This window comes from Micropterus salmoides, unplaced genomic scaffold, assembly GCF_014851395.1.
Source record: "Micropterus salmoides isolate LMB-PRFRI ecotype aquatic unplaced genomic scaffold, ASM1485139v1 Ms_hic_scaffold_13, whole genome shotgun sequence".
Taxonomy (NCBI): domain Eukaryota; kingdom Metazoa; phylum Chordata; class Actinopteri; order Centrarchiformes; family Centrarchidae; genus Micropterus; species Micropterus salmoides.
Window position 1 is genome coordinate 11,269,260 of NW_024040374.1, and position 13,836 is coordinate 11,283,095.

The 13,836-nt window shown below is 37.8% G+C and overlaps 1 protein-coding gene across 2 annotated transcripts in view; it reads right to left on the reverse strand.

Annotated features, from left to right (window-relative positions):
* arid3a (AT rich interactive domain 3A (BRIGHT-like)) overlaps nucleotides 1–8,170 on the reverse strand; it is a 49,523-nt gene extending 41,353 nt beyond the window's left edge. Inside the window, exon 1 of one of the 2 annotated variants that reach the window (XM_038715533.1) lies at nucleotides 7,861–8,170. The gene's annotated coding sequence lies outside the window, so the exon portion shown is untranslated. The remainder of the gene's footprint in view (nucleotides 1–7,860) is intronic. The other variant, XM_038715534.1, reaches the window with a different exon arrangement.
* Nucleotides 8,171–13,836: the final 5,666 nt, after the last annotated feature.

Below are 13,836 nucleotides of genomic sequence, written 5' to 3' on the forward strand. Positions count from 1 at the left end.
ACTCCTGGACAAATCTTAGGTTTTCATCACTGCTCCAGAAAGCTTTCTTCAGTCTGTCTATATTTTTTGAGATAGATATTTACTTTTGAATGTCATCCAAACCTGAGACCCAAATGTATCAGTTTAATACATCCAAATGAACACACTACTAAACAACTGTATTTTATCATAGTTGACCTTTTTGTGAAGCTTTACAAACTATTAGTGTTTTCTGCAGAACAGCTTGTCCAATTTGAATTTGCCACAATGCACCCCAAGATGTTCTCTTTGTTTTGTATATTACTCACAGCATGTTCAGTGATAACAGAAAAGACAGTGAAGACCTCAGGGGAAAAAACACAACCACACCTCTCCTGCTTCCAATTCTTGCGTGTGTATAGGTACATTTCTGTTTTACGCATGAGTTTACATTCATACAGTCTTTTATAGCAGGAGGGGGGAAAGTATTTTAACATGTAAATTGTTCAACTGCCACATTGTCATATCTTTAACACACCAAACAAGGAGGCAGCAAAGGACTTAGTTTGTTTGCTTTGCACAAATAAAAAATGAGCTTCAATTCACAGCTTTGAGCTCTTCCCTATGGCTAAAATCAAGCTGGGAGGCGAGTTTTTGTCTATTTTTTTCCAAGGAGTGTCTACCAGTAAATCTAAATGTGCTCTTTAAACAGTACAAGGAGTAAATGTAAAAAGAAATGAATGCCATGTGTCCATTGCAATTCAGATCACATACTGTCAAGATCTTACTGAAGGGAGAGTTGCACAGAACTGAATCAAAAGCCTTCGCTGTCTGGGCGAAACAAGTAGATATTAAGAGAATGATAGTACTAGTAGTAACACTTTGCAAAATGTTTTTTTCAAAAATTAAATATCTTACAACCTACAATGTGTGCTACATTTGATTTAATTTCCCAGCAACAATATATTATATTAAAATCTATTTTACTTTGCTAATTATTTAATGTTGATAGATTGCTTTTATACAAAGGGTTATGTAGTTTCTCATTTTTAAATAGTTTTGTCAATAGCATTAAGTCTTCATGTAAACCCTGGTTGACATTTCATATGACAGAAGTTAAAGAGCGGGAGGGAGCAGCCAAACAGTAGCCATTCATGATCCTTTCTACATTTCAAAAAAGGGGGTCGGTCAGCGGTGCTGGTCTTGATTATGCATCCCTCTCTCGCATTCCTTGCAGTATTACCTCGCAATAACACAGGCTCCATTGAGCCCCATTGCACCAACAACAAGATCATTGAGGAAGTGTCGCACAGGCTCGTCACGCACTTTCCACTGACCTCTTCCAGCGAGCCAAATCTGATTAGGCCCAGCTATGCCATAAATTAAGTGGGCATATAGCAAAATATAATCCACTGATCCACTTCTCAGCAGGGGGTGGCGAGAGCCAGGTTCACTTCCCACTGTGACCTCTCCACCATTGTGTCCCTGAGCGTGCAACCTCTGACATATATAGCAATTCTAAGTCACTTTGGAAAAAAGTGTCAGCTAAATGTAATGTAATCAAATCTGTGGCTATCTATCAAGCAAAAGGAGTCAGCTGTGCAAGCGAGCGAGGCACAAAAGTGATTTGTAGAAACTAGTGTTGCAGCCTGTGTGAGCTGAAGTTTGCTCTAATGAATGAAAAAAAAGTCTGGATTCAAGTGTTAGCACGTTTTTCACTTGGAAATGAGTGAAGGAAAAGGAGGGAAAAGGGCATGTCTCTGTACTGGTAAATTCACATTTCATGTATTTATTGTGCAATATCTTAAAAAGCTCAATTTCTTCTACTAAATAAATAACTTCAATGTTCATTATTGAGGTACTGGAGATTCAGACAACACTGTCGTCCCAGTGGGCCATCCATCGGGCCTTTCCACTTGGAAAATGGAACAACACAGTGAGTAACACGGGCATTGGCACAAGATATCAGCTATCAGAAACATCATTATCAACCGAAACCCCCCAACACTATTGTTATACTGTGAAAGGGGTCAAACACTACAAGTGGAACAAAATATTTCTATGTGGGTTGAAAAGATCCTATACTTATACTATAAGACAAGTGCTACGTAAAGACAGCCCACGGGGAAAATGCACAGAAAGCATTTTAACTCTGCTATATGGACGGACTTCCTCTAACCACTGGAAAAGTCATCAGATGAAGAGGGAAAAAAGAAAAAGAAAGAGTGTCTGCTGATTCAGCTGAAATGTTTGCTTCCATTTATGTATGTTTGCCGTCTCACTGGTGGATATTGACCTCGCCGTGTTACAACGTCACCTACAGCTTCACATGGAGGCCATAGTATTATGAGAGCAAACATAAATCTCATGTGACGACAGCTCTAGTGGAGAAACACAGGTCATTCTTAAAAAACGGCCAACACTGTCACTACTAGAGGGAAAACAACAACTCTGTCTACATCAGTTTTTCTTTCTGCCTGGGTTGAAATGTTATTCCAGCTCTTGTTTGTGCCTTTTTCCTTTTGTTCCTTGCACTTCAATCAACACATTTCTTAAACAGTCTTGACAGAATTAAAACAACGGAAAGCTTGATGACAATAGAGTTGAGTGCATGGCTGTTGTACTACTGTTGCATTACTTTTGTACTGCTTTTATTGTGTCCATCCATTGCACATTTCAATTAATTCCTTTATTGCCCTTCATTAATTACAAAAACTATCTTTTAATCTGTGTTTTCTTGCTTCATGTGAGCTGCAAAACAGCCAACCATGTCAAATTCCTCCTGTGTGTTAACTGTCTTTGCCATAAAAACTGAGATTCAGGAGACGGGCTGCATGTCGCTACTCGCAGAGTTCAATGCACTGCTATTGTAACTCTAGACTGACGGTATGATGATGGCCCCTCTTGCGCGGAAGAGGTGAGGCAGGGGGTTTGTATTTTCACTGAATGGCATGAACGTCCCAAACTGGATTAACGTGTTGGTTTATATCGTGACTGTGCAGTCACGTCACTGCATTGTGATCCTTAACAATCAAGTCTTTTGTCTGCAGAAAGGCGATGGACGAGTGGAAATCTTAGATAAAGAGGTCTGTGCATTGTACACGGAGACACCCACAGAAAAAAGTGTCACTTCTGTGCTAAATGTGGATTATAGTTTCATGTGCCCACAAAAATTGGCAGTTATGTCCACTCACGAGGGATGTGAATCTTTTGGCATGGATCTGATTAAATTAGCTTGTGATTGCTTGGGCAGGCTGCCAGTGCTAGCAGACGCAAATATAAAATACAAATTCTTCAGGTTTGATGGACATGTCAGCATGTTGCAGCTGTGGGCTGGTCTCCAGGCAGACAAGTACCAGGATAGATCCCGCTGACACTGAACCGAGTGTCTGAATACACAAAGCCTACAACTGTCCTAGCAGCTTGGTTCAGGAACTACAGGGTATCCCAAAAGCTCCAGCCTTTTCTGCTCTGCCTGCGTCACCGTCAGCCCTGCTGGGATTCCCCCGTGGCTCCAGCGCAGGCAGTGAAGTAACTTGTTTTTTTCCTGCATTTTTTGGCAGGATAACAGAGTTAAAGCCCCACGTGCTGCACAGGCCCTTCAGAAATGTAGCTTTTGGCACAGGAACAGCTGAAAGCCAGCCAAGCCATGCTGCTTCCCACTTCTTTAATGGCAGGAGAACTTGTGGTGCACAGAGAGTACTCACATTCACTATGATATAATTCATGTGGATATTTACAGGTGGGTTATTACTGAAAGGTTCAAGTGATACAATGCAGGTTTTAAGCCCAAGCACACACCCTTATACCTTGCAGGGTGATTTGAATGCAGTGACAAAATAAAGGGCAGCCTTTACTACCATGTAAAGGATTGTGGTTTGATACTAACAAAATAAACAGACATCAAACCTGTCTGTGCATGTTTGTCATTAATTCGCAGACACTAACAAGTTAAGTGGCCGGCGACTGCTGATCACTGAGCCATGACGCTCTAAGACAAACTGAGAAGGCTCTTTGCATATTACACTTGCTGCTTCCAAATGTTCTTCAAATACCCTCGGGATGAGATGTGTGTGGATTTCTGCTTGTAAACTGCTTGAATGACAACTTGGCCCGCTTTGCACCATGACATGTTCATTGAACAAACTGAAACACACTGAGGCGTGAATCTACCAAACTCACCAGCAAACAGAACTCTCAATGCAGATCACACAGAATACTTGATTAGAGAAGAGGCCAGAGGGACCAGTTCACATGTCAAGGGAAGGAAGGCACAGTAAATACACTCCCGGGAAGCAAGAGCACATGATATCAAAGCTATGAGAAGACAGACGTGGCCATCAAGCAGCAGTACATGTGTCAGCTATGGCAAGACTGATTTTAAGATGATATTTCATTAAAAGTGCACCTCTGATATGATGCTAGTTTCTCACTGACTGGAAACACCTTCTTGAAAGCAAAAAATGAGAATCAAATTAGGGCTGCAACTAACAATTATTTTCATTAGGGACTTATCTGGTTATTTTTCCAAATCCATCAGATCCATTAATTTAGCTTCTAAACTGTCGAAAATAGTGCAAAATGTTGATAGATTTTAAAGGTAATTACTTCCTTATTCCGTCAATAGATTCAATTAACAGTGATGTAAAACTGGGGAAAGCAGCGAAACCTCACAATGGAGAGAAGCTGAAACCAGCAAGTGTTGGGTGTTTTTTCTTGATAAATTATTGATGATAATGAATTATTAAAATAGTTTGCATTAAAATTGTTTGGGATTTGTTTTCTGAATAACATTTCTATACATTTAATTCTTCTGAATAAATGAATTGATTTTATTAGAGCACTTCAACGTTCAGTTAAGCTTTCTTTCTAGTAATGTGTCAGCTGTTACAGAGGCATTTCCTTCGTGACAACAGCATTTTCCTTGAGGTAATAATTGCAATTTTTGATATCTTTAGACACTGACATAGTCACAACAGTCTAAAAAAATCAACATTGACAACTTAAAATGTTTGCAAGCACTCTTAGTGCATGTAATAATAAGACCAAGTGGTAGGTAGATGTTAATTTCCATCAGCTAGAGAGACTACTAACTTCCATTACATTACTGATGCAGCTTTTAAGCCTGGAAAGATACAATAATCAAACTATACTGTGATAATTTAATAACCAAAATCAAACAATATGTGAAATCACAATATTAATGTTATAGTGATATATCGTCAGGTCAAGGTCTGCCAAGTTTCTACAAACACAGGTGTTAGTTCTTCAAATCAAGAACAACAACAAGTGTCTTTATGCAAACTCAGTTTCATAACAAGCAGTGTTGCTTATTAAGTCTGGTCTATAATATGCAAAAGGCCATACGTTTCTAATCCACAATGTAAACACCCTACCCGCTCCCTGCAGCAGTATTTTTCTCCATTTGAAAACACTGAGGTGGTGCAGTTGGCTGGTGCTGGCCACAAGATACCATATGCCAGATTGGACCAAACAGATTAGTGGGGCAATTTCTGGGCAAGTCTCTAAGGTGACTGGAGGATGGTGGGGTGCAGGGTGCAATAAGGGCCTGGAAATCTCTCTTACGAATTTCAGTGCTTAATAATCACACTGGGAAGCTGCAAGTGCCAAATTACACAAATTAACGTCTCGTTTTTGTTTGTCAACCACAATTTTAAGAAGTTACAGGCCCTTTGACATGGAAGACAGGACCCTGCCAAAGTGGCTGGTAACATGAGTAACCAGCTTAGGAAAACCTGACCAGTATTTGACCAATCCTCTTTTTAAGTTCTTTCACCATAAAAAGTAAACTTCCAAAAGAAAATGACTCTCCCGGCCTCCCTCTTGATCCTGTTCCTGTCTTTCAGATTTCTGGTGAAGGTTTTCAGGTTTCAAAATATCATTTCCTCATTAAATTCGTGATGTCTCACTAAAACCAAAAATATGTCAAAGTACTTATGTTAAAATAAACTTTCACAATGTCGTGGACATTTCATAACAGTGTTCCTGTCATCTCAGTTGCACAGTAGAATGAAACATTTCGGGAAATATTTTGTATTGTTGCAACAAGTCTGCTGAGGTTGCATCTTTAAATCTGATCAATTTTAACACAAATTTTAGTATACTTCATTCAAGTTTACATGTTTACATGGTGGATAAGCTTCTGAAAGCACATTAAGATCAGATCAGGGCAATGACAATCTCCACTGAAACCAGACTTTGTTTTCAGAATATATCTTTAAGGGCATTAAATATCTAAAAAAAGACAAAGTGCTATAAAAGGCTTTAACCAAACCAGCTTCCAGTGCCTGTACTCACCCGTCCTCATTACTTGGTGAGAAACTCTAACACCAACCACAAACAAAGTCAGTTTTGGTTGTGGCTGTGAGGTTTTTCAGCTTGGCACAACCAGCCCGACTCTCACAGTAAGACTCTGGAGCTCTTTTTGAATCCACTTGGAATGAAAAGTTTCCTGCCCTCTTTTCATGTCCGCTGACGACATATGGAGGAATACACTGCCTATAATGGAGTGGATTTTCTCACAATCCTGCTGTAGTAGCCTAGTGAAGGCAGCTCATTGTGATCACGTCCATGACATGTTGGACTTGATCTCAGCCACTAACTTTTATCTACCTCCACCACTTATGTTTTGCACTTCCACAGAAATACCACCAACTTAAAGGGAGTTCACGTGTGAGAAACTGACACAGCCCAAAGACTTTTGCAAAGTCATATCAGTTGGATGTTAAAAAGAGATAGATCTGCGCCTGTTGTTGATCCTTGAGAGTTATTTTTATGACTTTAAATACATGTAGAGTATTGATGCTTGTTTACCTATTGAACTATTGCATAATGACTTGTCTGGACAACTCCAGTCCAGCCAAACCATTATTACATCAATATTAGATTATCATTACCACTTTACATTGTTCATGTGAGTAGCAAAAATTCATTCATAAAGCCATCTTTTGCTCTAAATCATCTCACTGTCTCTGCTTTGACCCATAACATGACATTTTGTCAGACCAAACTTTCTGTTAAGCCCAGTTGTTGATGCTGTCACATGTAAGTTACTGACTTTATATCCAACTTAAGCCACTACCATGTACTGTAACGAAACTGGAAGTTTAATGTCGATGTAAAGGACGTTAACTCAAAGATGGTGGGTCAAAATTGTAACATTACAGGACGTTCTGCCACCAGGACAAAAATCGTTAGAAAAGCACTTTAATTAGCAATTTAGCACACAAATCTTTCAAAGCAAACACACGAGCAGTTGGTTTATCCGATACTGGCCTCTAGCTAAAGTAACATCACGGGATAATAGGCTACTGTAAATAATCAGCTTGTAATATTGACTGAAGTAACGTTAGCTAACGATAGCCAAGTTATGGTTTTACAATTGTGACAGTATTCTCAAAGCAAGGTACCGGTCGAAACCGAACGTTAACGTTAGTCGTTAAGTTTACACTGTTGAAGTATGGAGCTAGTGGGCAGTAAATACAACCACTGCTGGCATTTAACACCTTTATTTCTATTTTTTACTCTCTATGTTCGGTTAAAACTCGGTGTTACCCACTAACAAAAATCAAACACCGGCTCCTCAGTTTGATTTCACTACAAGAAATAGTGCCATCACACGCAGAGTACGTTAAATTACGTTCGTTGGATGGAATATTGCAGGTGAGTCAATCCGCTAACGTTACCTTAGCAATAACGTTAAACTATTATTGATTAACGTTATTGATCGGTCGATTTGATAGTCACGTTTAAAAAAATAAACCCTGCGCCCTGTGAGTGACGAGTGAGGCAGCAGAAGAACGACGCCACATTTTATAAACGAAAATGATTGATAAGATAGCATAGACAGACAAATGAAAAATAAAGATAAATTAAACTTACCACATCTGCTTCCGTTCCGTTTTTACACTCTTTGGAACCGGAAGAAACATTCCTGTTTTCCCCCGTCTCTGAACGCAGTCTCCCCCCTTCGATTACACACAGAGGAAAAAACACCCAAAAGAGGAAGAGGAGAGGTGGGTCGTATGTTTATCAGCTAAAATTAAAGAGCTTTCATGTGATTGCATGATATCCACGCATTCGGTTTTCGCGTGTAATTGTATTTTAAGAGTTTTGAGTGTCGATTTCAGAGCCAGCAACGATCAGCCAGAAAGAGAGAGAGAGAGAGAGACTCTCCGGTCTGCACAGTCAGATCATTGGTTGACAAACAGTAATCAGATGCAAATTCCTAACCTCTGAATCAGCAGGGGCCAGCCCCCCAACCCCCAGAGCAGGGCATGTCGGTAAATGCAAGGGTGTGAATTATAAAGTGGGCTGGGACTAGGGTAAAAAGTTGCAGAGTGAGACAGTGCTGTCTAAAGATGATGCACAAACTCAAACAGACTTTACATTTTTATCTCCCTAAAGTACTTCACAGATTAACCCTTAACTTGACTTTAAACAGCAAATTTTTTGTAGATTGCCTCTGAAACTGTATAAAATATAGTTCCCAACCCAACAAGTGTGTCACAATATGAATCTGGGTGATCACAAGATAAGAAAGAAATGTACTTGTTCCTTGAATTATTAGAGCTGATATATATTATTTTAAAAAATCAAATATGTTAAGTAATTTTTTCAAGCAAAAATGCCAAACTTTCTGTAGTTCCAGCTTTGCTGCAAAGCAAGCAATTTGATTAGAATTGTTCACTATTTTCTGACATATTACAGACCAAGGGATTAATAAATTAATCAAGAAAAGTATCTGCAAATTGATTGATGAAATTAGTAATTAGTTGCATCCTCACAAATTATCTTTATTTGTTTTCTCTACTATGTTTTGTTGTGTTTTTTCTTAAGAAATACTTTCACATTTTTGGCCATGTAAAAATCATGCAAAATAAAATAAGCTTAGAAGAAGTCTGCAATTTAAAAAAAACCCAAAACATTTGTACAACGTGAATTACAGTATTTGCATGTGACTTGGTCCATAGGTATATTGTGTGTTGTGTTCACATTTACTTTCGGTGTTGATTTTTGGTGACAGTCCCTTGGTGGAGAGCCCCTGTTCAGCAGAAATGCTGGATGGCAGAATTAAGAATGCTTTTTTATTGTAACAGTACAAAAACCTTAAAAGTGATTTTACTGACTTATAGTCTTTATACTTTACTTGTACTAATTGTATTTTCAATTAAATAATAGATACTGTGTCATTTTAATTTTTATAAAGCTTCACAACATTCATTTTGAAAATATGATGACTCACTTTAACTAAGAGTTTACTTTCAGAACACTTGTGAAGCTGTGCAAACTGAATGAAAGACTTATTAAAGCAATTATTAATACTAAACCCGGGATAGTAAACTGCTGATGGAAACTGCTTTGATCGAAGTTTAAGATTTGACCTTAAATAACACGGAATGTCAAAAAAACTCAATACCACATTCTGTTTCTGTTTTATCAAATTATCAATACATTATATTTAGGAATATTACAGGTTCAAAATCTGTAATTCAACACAATTCAAAACTACATTTTTATGAGCCCTTTTCAAGTTTAATCAAGGTAAACCTGTATTTATGTGCCACACGTTGAAACACAAGGACTAATTATACATTTTAGAGAGGAAGAATTATAAACCACAATGTGAACAAATGACCATTCACATAAACCAAACCATGTGGTAAAAACTGAACATTTTCAATAAGACAACTGTGACTGAAAATAAGCCATCCAGCCACAATAAAATAAACTGCAGTCTTTTTCTGTCCTCATCACACAAAGTCACTGGCCATGTCCTGTATTTCTAAATGTGAATTTACACTTGAATAAAAAGGTCTGTGAGTGGTGACTGGTTGCAGCTGTTTGCTAAAATAAAGAGCTTGAGATATCTGAAACAGATAAATGATCCTCCATCTGCCTCATCAGATGTAACGGGATCCAGGAGAGAAGTGAATTCATGGCGCTGACGCTGTGAGAAATAAAATTAAAATCAAACGGTACACCAGACTGAACAGCGTGAACTGTACTTTCACACTTGATATCAAAATAATCAAACGCTGACTGATGTGTTTCAGCTTAAGCTAGTCTTTGCCAGGGTGTGTTCAACACAGGAAATAATAATAACATTAAATTTATATTTATAGCACCTTTCAAACAGTGCTTTTACATACACGGTATATAGTTAAAACACTAATAGACAACAGGGTTACACAGTGTATTTATATAGCAACAGAGGAATCAAAAACTGGTGGAATAGAATTTAAAAATAAAACAAAATAAATAGAATGTTAAGAAGGCTTAGGTTTTGAGATAGGATTTCAAAGAAGACGCTAATTGAGGGGACCTTATCTTATATAAAAGCCTGGTCACCTTTAGTGACAAGACAGGATTTAACAACTGACAGAGCTTTTAAAGTCAGCAATAAAATCTTAAAATAAATTCTGAAACCTACAGGCAAGAAGAAAGAGAAGAAAGAGGCAAGGATGGGAGTAATGTGATCTTGTCTTGATTATAAAGCCTAGCAGCTGCATTCTGAACATGTTGGAGGTAAGAGATGGCTTTCTGACCAGGACAAAGGGCATTCTAATGATCTACGTGTGATGAAATAAAAACATGAATAATCTTTTCAATGCCCTATTGAGATAGATATGACTTAATTTAATTTTTGATATAGTCTGTAGCTAGAGAAAGCAGTGTTGAACAACTTTTGTAATTTGGCTTCTAAAGGATAAATTTGAATCAATAATCATGCCCAACTTAAGGGGAGAGTGCTTGAAGTTAGGCCACCAATATTTGGCTAACAGGGATGATACTGGAGGGGGCAATCAAGAGGATTTTAAACTTGGAATCATTTGGTTTAAGGAAGTTATGTGACACTCAGCACTTGACCCACTTAAGTTATCTAAATCATTGTGTCTAAAGGGAACATAAAGCTGAGTGTGGTCTGCATAGCAGTGAAAATTAATGTTATGGTTGCGGAAAATATGACCCAAGGGAAGCATGTAAATAAGAACGTATACTGTAAGAACAGTAAGGGGCCCAGAATTTACCCTTGAGGGACGCCACAGGATAGAGGGGCAACGGAAGAAACAGTTTTACCAACTAATATTGAGAAGCTTCTATCAGTGAGGTAGGAACCATTCTAACGCTAAGTTCATAATGCCAGCCCATTCCTCTAAACGGCTGATTGAAACTGTGTGGTCAACTACAAAAAGCCAAGCTATGATCAGGTAGGATTAAAATAGATCAAGACAAGAGCAAGGAAGAAAAAGAGTTCTCTATTCTCTAACTAGAGTCCAAGTTGATATATCCATAGCCGGTAGCCATTAAGAAATTAGGAAACCATGTGTGTAAGTTGAATAAAATGTTTGGAGCCCTTTCCCAGTGTTGGAATGGGCCACGGACAGAATAAACTTCTTTCCAAAGCTGTAGCTAAAGACTCCAGCTCATAGTGGAGATTAGCAGATTGTCCTAACATGACATAATTTATTCATTTACCCCCATGTGCACAATCACTGGGTGTACAGAGGAATGCAGATCAATAATTGTGGGAACCTGTGCAATAATATTGTGGACCTTAAAATCAGAAAAACTGTATGTAATACAGCCAGGAGGTTCAACACACTTTTTAAACTATTGACTCCCCTGTAAGCGAGATATCTTTTAATTCTTTTGAACGTCTTTCAGAAAGGAAGTGAGTCATAATATCTGGCACATTTTAAAGAGCGTAATTCTCACCACTAGATAAAACAACTGACGGTGTGTGACTTCTTACATGTCTTTTATGTTGTGATTCAAGTTGCAAATGGATAATTATTGTTAATCGTGCTAAATAATGTGCCATATATCTTCTAGTCATACTCTTCAAAGTATAGCTTAACCCTAATTAGATGCCATACCAAGTGAGGTTCAGTAGAGTTATGAGGTAGTCATCTTAATCATAATGTGTTGCTTTAAAGTAGCTGTGATATGACAAAATCATGTAGAAATACAGAAAAATGGTATTCAAATCCTTTAGATTTTTCTGGAGTAGGACCCCAGACCATCCACTTTATTGTCTTCCCCCAGCTTTTCAAACTAGTGTTACGCCCCTGACAGGAGCAGTGTGTGCCCTTCCGAAGTGTCTGGGAAAAGAGGGAGGGAGACCCTCCTGTTGGCCTTCACCACTGCTGCAGACGAAAATCTTGCTGAGCTTGATGCTGAGGATAATGAATAATAAAGTGTCCAGATGAAAAGATAATGCAGTCACTTCAGGTTAATATCAACAGCATTTGTGCTACCTGATGTTCATTTCCCAAAGTGCAGAGCAGTAAACATAGAAAGCTTTATGAATGCTAATATGAACAACGGCATATTCTCTGACTTTGATATTCTCACTGTACATCACATAAACAGAAAACTCCCCCAACATTGCATTTTGAGTATTCCTGTTCATGGAAATACTTTGTGTTTGAGTTGGTGTGACTAAGTGTTCGACATGCAAATATAATAGTTTGAGCTGTATATTAAAGGTATTCAGCCTTTCCTAATGGTCTTCTCATCTCTTCCACATGGCCTCGTGAGAAACTGATAAATGTCTTTCATTCATTTGTGTTCCTAAAATATAATAATGAATAACTAAATTTAATTAAAAATAAATACATGTAAATGCAGCCATTTGAATGTTTCAGTTTATGTTTCAATATGGATCCAAATTCCTCTAAAAGCATAATTAAAAATAAAGAAAATAAAATACTCATATACAATTAAATACCAGCACTACATACTGTACATACTGTCTGTATGTACTGTATGTACAGTATGTACATACATTTGCTATCAAAGTGCAGGTACCCAGACTTCTTTACAAATGCTTCTAATTGTCGTTCATCCAAACATTTGCATCAGAAGTCCTCATTCACACGAAATTAGCATATTGTTCCAAGTTTTAAAACTATAAGCAATGTGTGCAAAGTGCCTAAATGATCATAAATAATAACCTTGTGCTCACTAACGGCCTGTTTCTTTGTACTGGTGTGCCATCTAGTGGAAAGGAGCCACAGGAAAATCTACATGCTGTAAGTCTGATGTAATATATTAGAAAATTTACAATATGTCTATTTTAAATAGTTTGAGAGGATCAAATAATAATATTCACTCAACAAGCTTTCTAAAAATAAAGAACCCAGTTATAATGGGTTTAAAATGATAAGCAGTTGAAATGTACACAAATGAAATGTAGCACAAAAACTGTTTTCAGCCTCTCAACTTCCCTCATAAACTTCATGTAATGCACATTTTCTTTTTCAGAATAACCAGGACTATTTTAAAAAAGGAGACTGATTCGAAGAGATTATTTGCTGACGAGATTTATAATGGATTTGCCTCAAAACAACTTTTACAATATGCATTTTAACAGAATTGTGAAGGTGTCAAATAGGAGAGCTCATTAACACTAAGCAAGTGACATCTGTCAGGTTTTTAGTGAAAATGACAGAAACTATGGGCTCACAACAGCCTCTAATAAATAACACAGGCAGATTTAGTCAGTTTAGTTGGTTTACTGCAGTTGACTCGACCCACACTCTTTAAAGATCCGTTCAGTCAACACGTTTTCCACATGGATTCTGACATTGACACTGTTTCCCAGTTGGTAAAGTAAAGGCGGAGCCTAACAAATCTAATGTTTCTAAATTTGCATGCACTCCTTTGTAAGTAAATTTGAAGATTTCAGATACTGTATAGTGAAGTGCCTAACATCCATGTGAAACCCAATGCACCTTACTGAAGTCAATACTATGAGCAAAGAAAATAGTCACACAGCAGCCTCAGTAATATCAGATGTAGATGACATAGAATGAAAGTACATTAACTCAACTCAATCATGATAATCCAGTT